This window comes from Equus quagga, chromosome 7 (assembly GCF_021613505.1).
Source record: "Equus quagga isolate Etosha38 chromosome 7, UCLA_HA_Equagga_1.0, whole genome shotgun sequence".
In the NCBI taxonomy this organism is placed as follows: Eukaryota; Metazoa; Chordata; class Mammalia; order Perissodactyla; family Equidae; genus Equus; species Equus quagga.
In genome coordinates, this window is record NC_060273.1 from 61,856,468 (window position 1) to 61,866,868 (window position 10,401).

Sequence of the window (10,401 nt, forward strand, 5' to 3'; positions counted from 1 at the left end):
GATGTGGGGGTGGTGGGGAGTCAGTTACAGGAGATTACCAGAGAAGTACAGTAAACAAGATGCATATTTAAGTCCTTGCCTTTGGCATTGATTAAGAGTTTCTAGAGATAAGGTCATCACCCCTTCTTCCTGGTACAGAGAGGGAGATACATTTACAGATGGAGCTTTCCTTTACAAGGTAAATGTCTCTTAACAAAGGGTAAGTAAACTCTACTTTTCAGAGTTGCTTTCCTGTCTGCAGTTTATTAAAAGTAACCAGCCCCAAATAATTCTCATGCCAAAGAGACATATCTTGGGGTGGCCAATTCCAGTCCCCCATAGTATCAAAGGAACCAGTTTCTCTTTGCTTTTCTTTTTGGGGGAGCAGCTGGCTGCCTTGTTAGTGGCACATGCCTATCCCTCAGTTGGTAAGGAATTGCCAATTAGTCTGTAGCTGGCTCTGTGCTGGGAGCAGGCAGGGACTGAGGAGAGGTGAGCAAGTCTCAGCTGTGGCTGAAAGTGATGGAGGATACAAGAGAAGGAGTCTTCTACTCAAGGGTGGTCTTTTGGGTCCCTGGCATGACAATGGGATTGCCATCTAGTGTGGAGGTTAAGAGTGTAGGTTTTGGAGTCAGAATGCCTGGGTTTGAATCTCCGCTCTGCCTCTTAACAGCTGTGTGAGCTGATCTTGGACAAGTCATTGAACCTTGATACCTACCTTATAAGGTTTCATGAAGCTTAAGGAGATAACGAACCTAAAGTACTTAGTACAGACTCTGGCATGTAATTTTATTTTATTTTTTAATTTAAAAAAATTTTTTTTCCTTTTTCTCCCCTGAGCCCCCAGTACATAGTTGTATATTCTTAGTTGTGGGACCTTCTAGTTGTGGCATGTGGGACACCGCCTCAGTGTGGTTTGATGAGCAGTGCCATGTCCGCACCCAGGATTCGAACTGATGAAACCCTGGGCCGCCTGCAGTGGAGCACGCAAACTTAACCACTCGGCCACGGGGCCAGGCCCATGGCATGTAACTTTAACTTAAAATAAATTGCTTTGTGGAGAATCTGCAGGCAGGGACAGAAATCATCCCTGTCTTCCCCACTGACTTATTATGCACACACTGTGCTAAATGTTCGGGAAGCTCTGTGCATCTACACTCCCTGGAGATGGAGATTTAAATCTGTGCTAGACTGACTCAGTCTATTTTGTGCCCAAAGTAGATAGATTAATACCACAAGGCTTACTGTGCCTGGCTTTGGGGATAAAGCTCTGGGATCCTCTGAGTCCTGGCCTCCATTCTTCACCTTCCCCCAGAGTTGGGGTGCTAGAACTTGCCAAAGCAGGTCCAATACCCAGGAATAGTCCGAGATGCCAAAAGAATTCCTTGGGGATGAGATGTACGTAAAATACATAAATAAGACATGGGTCCTGTATCCCTATAGTGTTTCCAAAAGATGCCATTGCTTTTTATTTTTTCCCAGTTCCAATCTTCAAATTAAAATTTCTGATAGGAGACATAATCAAGAGTTAACATTCTGGGAATTTAAATGTCTAGATTTCTGTTTTGCATTAGATCAGCATGTCCAATCGCAATACAACGTGAGCAATATATGTAATTTTAAATTTTCTATTAATAGCATTAAAACAGTAAAAGAAGTGAAATTAATTTAAATAATGTATGTCCAGCATGTCCAAAATATTATCTTTTGAACATGTAATCAATATAAAAATTATTAAGAGAATTATTTTACATTCTCTTTTTCATACTGAATCTTTAGGATCATGTGTGTATTTTACTGTTACAGCACATCTCAATTTGGACATTAAATTTTTATTGAAACTACTTGAATCTGCACACAGATTTCATAAAATTTATGGGTCAATTCACATATTCAAGTTTTTCCAAGTACACTTCCCAATGACTGAAACAAATATTAATTTTTAAATTTAAATTTAAATTAATTAAAATTAAATAAAATGAGAAAATTTAAGTCCATAGTTGCACTGGTCACATTTCAAATGCTCAATAGCCACATGAAGCTAGTGTTTACTGTAAACAGAACAGGCTTAGAGTTTCCAGAACAAGCACTAACTAGCATTCATAGAGAACTTATATGTGTCAGGGGTTGTGTTCATTAACATTTGTAATAGTAGGTAATCCTTACAACAACTCTGGCCTCCCTACTTTCAGTCTCGTTTCCTGTAATCTCTTTATCTTGCAGTAACCAGACAGATCTTTTAAGAACATCAATTCTGTACAAGTCTTAACCATTTTCATTGGCTTCTCAGTCTGATTAGGATAAAATCTAAAATTCCTGGTCATGACCCATAATGCCCCTGTGGTGTGGTCTCTACCTACCTCTCTGCCCTCTTCTTGTCCCACTTTCCCTCTTGGGTACTGGACTGCTCTCGGTTCCTAAAACAGGACAACATTTCCCCATCTCCGGACCTGTGTGCTCAATGTTCTCTCTGCCAGATGCCATTAACAGCTCTTTCCATGGTTTGCTTGTTCTCATTCTTCAGGTCTTGCCTCAATGTTACTTAAGTAGCTCACTCGATTACATCTCCTTCATGTCATTTACACATCTGTAACAATCTTGAGTATTTATTTACTCAATTATTATAACTCCCTCTACTAGACTGTAAGAGCCACAAGGATCGAGATCTTGTCTGTCTTGGCTATGAAATCCCTAGAGTTTAGCCTGGTGTACAATAGGCACTCAAATATTGTATAAATGGATGACATCAGTAGGTACTTTATTACAAATGATAGGACTGAGGCTCAGAGAGATTAAAAGTTTTCCCCAAGGTCACACAGCTAGTGGAACAGAACAAGGCCATAAAGCTGGGTCTAACCACAAAGTCCATGTTTTTCTAAAGAACAGAAGGGGTGGGCAGATATAGTAACCTTAACTGCAAAAAAGGAGAAGTGGCTTTGAAGATGATTTATATCTATAAAAATACATGTGGATATATACTTGGCAGGAAAACTCAGCAGTTTTTCAGTGTCAAGCAGATGGCTCAGAGCCTGGTTAAAGATGAGGCCTTTAATGCTGGTGATGGATGGATGAAATTACCATATAAAATGGAGACTGACAGTCGGAGGGAGTCATCAAGAAGACTGCCAAGGCGAGCATCCTACGCCCACTTGCCTGATGGTCCAACCCCTCTTTGCCCTCAACCTTGGTCATTTGGACCAAGAAAGGGAATTTGTGTCCCAACCACAAATGGAATGACTGAGCTAGCACATTTTTTTCTGTGGGACTCATCAAGCTGGACCAAACAATTTATTCTGAGTTAGGAAACATACTTCCAACCCTCACTTTACTATATTAAATGTCAATGGCCATTTTAAAGGAAGAAGCATTGTGTTTGTGATGTACAAACCTTTGCAAGTTCAGGCAGTGGGCCAATTTTGGTCTAGCAAGTGGCAAGAACAGGAGTGAGAAGGAAGAAGGAAGGGATGTTTGCTGAATGGCAACTGAGTGTCAAGCACTATGCTGAACATTTTCATCTTTCATTCTCCCCACAGAATCCTCCTGGGCTCCCTTTGAAGGGGAAGGAAATCTTTTCACTCCAGAATGGAGACTGGTTTTTTGTCATCCTCTGCTTAGGTCAAAGCAGAGGCAGTGGCTATTTGGGGAGCTAAGTAATCTACAGATTCCTCAGCAAGGAGCTCAGTCCCAGGATTCAGATCTCAGCTTGGAGGTCCCCTCTTTGGGGGCTCACATTTTAAAGAGGATGCCTCTAACCACATCCCACCACTCAGGTTGCATTCTCTTTCTTGGCACTCCATTTCATGAATCATGGCACTTAAAAAAATTATTTTCAATTATTTTACTTACCTTTTATTTGTCATTTTTGCTAGAGAGGAAGTATAGCAGAGTTTTAGAGCTGAAGTTGGCACACTTGTTCTGTAAAGGGCCAGGTAGTAAATATTTTAGGCTCTGGGGGCCGTGCAGTCTCTGGTTGCATGCTGGACTGCTGTTGTTACATGAAAGCAGCCATAGACGCTATGCAAATGAATGAGAATGTCTGTGTTCCAATAAAACTTTATTTACAAAAGCAGACATCAGGCTGGGCTTGGCCGGTATGTTGTAGTTTGCCAAGCCATGTTTTAGAGCATAGATTGTAGCATCAGATCTGGCTAAGACTGAATTGCATCTCAGTTCCTGACTAGTCCTATAAACTTAGACAAGCTCCTTAACCTCAACAAACTTCAGATTCCCTATCTGTAACAGGGGGTAATAACAGTGTTTTCCTCCTAGGGTTATTGGGAGTATAAGTGAATTAACATATATAAAATACTTAGAACAGAGCCTGTCTTTTTAAAACTTTAGTGTTATCCACATTAGCCTTTAAGTTTCACGAGGGCAGGGGCCACCGTAGTTGTATCCTGGGTACTTGGCACCGTGCCTTGCAAAAAGTAGGCAATCAAGAAACAATTGTCAGCAAATGAATAAGTGAATGAATGAATGAATGATCCCATTAACCCCAAGATAAGAAAATCAGGGCTTATTCTCTGTTGGTCTTTTTAAAATTTGAAAGTAGACTTTTCTTTTTCTTTTTCTTTCTTAGTAACGTAAAAATTTCCCTAGACCTAACGTTTAGCTGGGTTCTTTGTGTGGCTCAGACCCCAGCATCACACTGAAATTCTCTCAAAGCCAGAAAAAGGGGGAGCTTCCATCGCGCAAACAAAACATCCTCCCCAACATAAGCATCCCAGAGTATTTCCATAAGTCCTTGGGGAAACTGATCAAATTCCAGCTTGTTTGGGAATTATCTTGGCCAAGCTGACTACCTCACAGGACCCCGTGTCTTTGAATTCAAGACTGTGAAAGCATTCAGTAACCCCCCAAATATAATTTGAGGTTCTTTTCAAAATATAATTTAACCACCAAAGTATTTGTAGATCTGTACTTTGCTATTTAAAACATTAATTATGGCTACCTCAGCAGACTTCTTGGATGAATAAATATTTAATAAGTATTCGCAGATATTTTAAAGGCACGGATTCTGAAGGAAACAAACAACTCTCCAAACTTTCCTGTCATTTGTCCAATTATCCCTGTGTTAGAGGTTGCAGAGGAAATGATTGCTTGATCTACTGTTTTTTTTAACCATGGTATATTGGCTCTAGTTTTTCAAAGAGCCTAAGATAATTAGAGCTAAACAACCCAGTGGATTTTATCTCCTTGTGTTCTTAAGCAGTTCCATCCAAGTGCACTTAAGATGCATTTCCCCCTTTATTATTGAATTTTCTACTGGTTCAATCCCAATCTGGCTTTAGAAAATACATGGCTGTCTCAGGACACTTACCTGAAGTGATAGAAAAGCATCAGCATCTCTGGGAAATAGGTCTAAAGTGGAATAATTTAATCACACTCAGCACTTTACTTAGCACTCCAGAAGCTGACCCTGTGTAACTGAATATGCATAAGCTCTGCATTTGAGTGTGCTTAATGTAGATTACTTTGGTTCTCCTAGCAGCTCTGAGCCAGACAAAGTGAACATTATTCCCATTTTACAGAAGAGAAAACAGAGGAAATCAAGAGCTGAAGGGACTCATTCAGGGCGACCATGATGGCTAGTGGTAGAGTTTAATTTACAGTCAGAGAGGCAAAGAGATCTCATAGCCTGGGAGCTCTTCATCTCGTGTGTTCCATGGACTCCTTTGGCAGTTGGCTCAAGCCTGTGGACTCCTTCTCAGAAAAATGTTTTTAAGTACATAAAACAAAATATGCAGGATGATGAAGAAAATAAATTATACTGAAATACAGTTACTAAAATATGAAAAATAACATTTGCGATATATGTTTATTAACACATTAAATATGGCAGGTCTAATAACTACCATAATTTTGAAATAGTGATGAGCATAAACAATATTTAAAAATATCCCAAACAACTATAATACGCTGTAAAATATTTGTAATTCCTTTGGTGAAAAAGGCACAGGTTCTGCTAATATCACGGTGGTCTGTTGCCTATAGTCATAATAGAAAGAAACGCTAAATTTCAACTAGAGGTTAGTGAAAATAAGAATGTAATATATTTTCCTATCCAAATTCAAGACCCTCCCCCATGGCCCCATAGGGGTCTACAGACCCCAAGTTAAGGACTCCTTTATTTAGTCCAATCCCTCATAAAACAGGTGAGAAAACTGAGGGCCAGAGAGAGAAAGTGACTTATCTAGGATTACCTAGCTATCTAATAGCAGGGATTAAACTAGAACCCAGGAGTGGAAAAGATGTTCCTTACAGGGCTGTTATGAAGAATAAACATGATAATATATATAAATGCTTAGCACAGTATCAGGCACACAATAGCCATCTTGCAGAAAATATGGCCACATGACACAGTAAAAATATACAGATGGCGCTTTCTGGAAATCTCCCTAAAAGGGAAACTGGGGCTGGCCCGATGGCATAGTGGTTGGGTCCTCGTGCTCCACTTGGGCAGCCCTGGGTTCCCAGGTTCCAATCCTGGGCACAGACCTATACATCACTCATTAAGCCATGCTGCGGCGGTGTCCAACGTACAAAATGGAGGAAGATTGGGATAGATGTTAGCTCAGTGACAACCTTCCTCAAGCAAAAAAAAAAAGAGGAAGATTGGCAACAGATCTTAGTTCAAGGTGAATCTTCCTCACGAAAAAAAAAAAAGGGAAACAGAGTCAGCTATATGTGCCTTTGCCCTGTCCATTTTGTCTTCCTGCCTGGAAGAGGGACTTTATGACCACTTTAGAAGGATGGTGCAGGCAGATGCTAGAAGGGACATGGGCTTCTCCTGACACTATGGAGCAGTCATGCTATACCTGGATGCCCACCCCCAGACTTCTCACAGGAGAGAAACAAAAGATCTCCTGACTTGCTCAAGTCACTGTTGCTTGTGTTCCGTAATGTGCAGCCAAACTCACTCCCCAGCTGACACACACCTCTTCCTGGCTGGGTGACTGACCCTCTCTGAGCCTCTCGTCTATGAGAACTCCAGTCAAGGGTTTTTGATGAGGATTAGAGGGCACGGAGGACTTAATGGGGCACCCGGCCCAATTTCAAGTGCACAGTAAAAGGCAGCTGTTATTATTAGTACTGTTTCAGTGCATAGCAGTTCAGTGCGCTTTCTACCGTATTGGCTCACAGCTTCAAAACCACGAGCACAGCCTCACAATTCTGCCCACCCCCAGCCCCCTCCTGCCGCAGCTCTGGTACATGTGCCTCTAATTCAGTCTTGAAGAAATGCTTGTCATGTCTCTCAGAAAGGAACCATTTATGAAAATGCTGACAGAGACACAACACCTAATAATTAGTGGCTAACAACCACAGACATGGAGGCAATTAGGAGGTTTATATAAATTCAGGAGACTAAAGCAACTTCTCATTTATTCCTCAGATTGCTTGCATCAACCCCTGAGATGTTATTTCTGCCAGCAGTACTGATTTCACTGGAAGAACATGGGATGAGAAGGGAGTGGAGTAGACTGTGGGGGGCTGCGAAGGACCTTCAGACTCCAAACGCCACCCCCTCCCCCACTCTAGTGGCCGCTCTTCTGGACCTTCTACCATCAGAACTGGGGCCCTGGGGGTGGTGCAGGGCATGTGTAAGCCCACGGGTCTTAGAAGAGGCCAAAGGATGAAAATGCAGTGGTGGTTCCCAAAGACACTCTCGGCCTACAGTCTTGTCACAGGATGATGCTGTTTCCCACACCTCACTCTTTCCCTTTCTTTGACGTCACTTCTTTCAACACTGATGCACTTGGGACCACTTGAGATGCTAATGCCTGTCAAAGAGGGCTTCCTGCATTGTGGGGCTTAGAAGTGAGGTCCATGGCTCTCTGTGCTCAGGGCTGTTTGGGCCTCTGTAGGTGTATTGGGCAGGCTAAAATTTGGCATCCCTTCTAATAAATATCTTTTTATCATCATCATCTTTTTAAACAACACAATTAAAAAAACTGAGGCAGAAGGAGAGGACTAACTTGGAATCCAAGAACCACTCCCCAGAAGTGGTATTAACAACCGTTTGCTGTGTATCCTTCCAGAAGATTTCCATACACTGTGATGGACTGAATTGTGTCCCCCCAAATTCGTATGTTGAAACTGTAACTCCTGATGTGACTATATTTGGAGACAGACCCTGTAAGGAGATAATAAAGGTAAAATGAGGTCATCAGGATAGGGCTCTACGTCAATAGGGCTGGTGTCCTTATAGGAAGAAAAAGAGACACCAGGGACGCACGTGCACAGGGAAAAGGCTACGTGAGGACACAGAGAGAAGGCAGCCAACTGCAAATTAACGAGAGAGGTTTTGGGGCAAACAACCCTGCCGACACCTTGATCTTGGTCCTCTGGCCTCCAGAATTGTGAGAAACGACATTTCTGTTGTTAAGTCACCCATTATTTTGTTACCGCAGCCCCAGCAAACTAATGCACTGATCTAATTATTTAAGTACATGAGCAGGACAATTTATTAAAATATGATATTATGCTTAACCTATTTTCCCCTTCCTCTTCTTACCAAGGAGGCAGCAGCTTTTGCAATTCCTTGCCTCAGGGGTGACTAACGTGCCCCAACTCCTAAGAGGTTTTGTTCATTTCCATTTCAATGAATACTACAATGAAATACCACATTCTCCCAAAAAGCAAATTGTCAAACTTTGTCCTTCAGATGTTGTTCAGTGAAAATGAGGAGGAACTGATTTTCTATAAATAGAAATTCACAGAAACAGATTAATTACCCAGTAGTGCCTACATCCACTGGCCAAGCGATGGAAGGTTCTAAGAAAAAATTCAGGAGAACATCTCTTATTGTTCCACGAACTTGCTCTCTCTTTAGCTCTCTTTTGTTATTTTTCTGAACCAGACAACTTTTGGGGAAGAATGTTAATGGGGGCAAAATTAAGATAATTAAACAATGAGCTTTTCTATTAATTTATCCCAGTGATGTTTTAGCATTTCTTGTAGGTTCCCCCGTCCTCCCTGGAAGCTACACAGCTGGTTTGTTACTTAATCCAGCTGTTTACACTAAAATCCCAGGGCTCTCAAGACGTCAGTCTGAAGAACATCAGAAACCCCTCAAGATGTTTTCTATTCTTTTATCAAAGAAGATATTTCTAAGTCTAAAGCACAGAGAATTGCTTTTGTTATTCCTTGTAATGAACAACCTTTTAGATCTTAGTTGGAAATGGTGCTCACTTGGGGATTTCTTAGCAATCACTGCTCCGAGGGCCTCCTGGAATAGGATGAATGAGGAGAAGAAATTTGACTGCTATGGAGGCTGCTCTGCATTATCTCAACCTCACTTGCTTCTCACAGCAACCGACACTGCCAGCAGCATCCTCTTGGGAAGATAACCAGGACTAGCAGTGTGAGCACAGCTCCTGAAGGCCTGTTTCTAGAAGTCTCTCACTTCAGGAAGCTGAGGAGGGATTTGGGAGACAGTGAGACTGACCAGGCTTCTCTTCGCTGTCCCTCCATCCTTTCCCTGCTGAGGGCTTCTGTGATGCAGTCACAGCAGAGTCCCCAGTTACCCTCAGGGTCAGCTCCAAAGGTCTTGGACCAGAAGCCAGCTCCTGTCTCCTCAGCTTTAATTTCCAAACCACAGGCCTCCCTGGCCCACTTTCCTTGCTCCAATACAGTGACACAGCGACAGAGTGGTGTGAGTGGGGGCCAGTACAATCTGAGTTTTAGCCAGAACTTTGTCAGCAGGTTATAATTTCTAAAGGTTTGATGGGCTATCATTCCTGCTTCCAGTTCCTGAGAAGTAACAGCAGTAATTAAACAGTGTACTGTTTCCCAAACTTCAGCAATTAGCATACCCACACCATGACTTTTGGTATTTCTGCAATCCTCTCTTATTTATGTAAATTAAAAAAAAATTCATCAATTTTTCACTTAATAAAGGTTATTTTAAAAGGAGAATTTTATGTTATCTGCATAGTTGAAATACCAGTGTCACTTACTCTAAACAGAAGTTTTCAGTAAAAGTGAATACAATGAAAACAAAACAGAGTTATTAAATTTGAGCTCAAAAGTTGCCTGCCTAAAGCTTTAAGACTAAGGTCTGCTATCTCTTTACTTAAAAAAAAAGAGAGAGAAATTAGAGGGGTGTTAGGGATTTACTAGCACCAAAGTGAGACTTTCAACTTGATGTAATCAGGAGGAATAAAAGAGACCGAAAAGAGAGTACTTTCTCCTTTTGTGCTTCAATATTATTGCATATTCAGTGTTTTACTTAAATCATCCTACAGGTGATAGAGTGCAAAGTACACTACCTGAGCAGTTATGGCATCTTAAAAGGTTAGGACCAGAAAGGCACAGTGAGATCAACTTCGCTCTTGCACAGATGAGGGAGCTAGGGTCCCAAGGGGCAGATGAGGATAAACTAACTTTTACACTTTTTATTGTAGTAAAATACACATAATA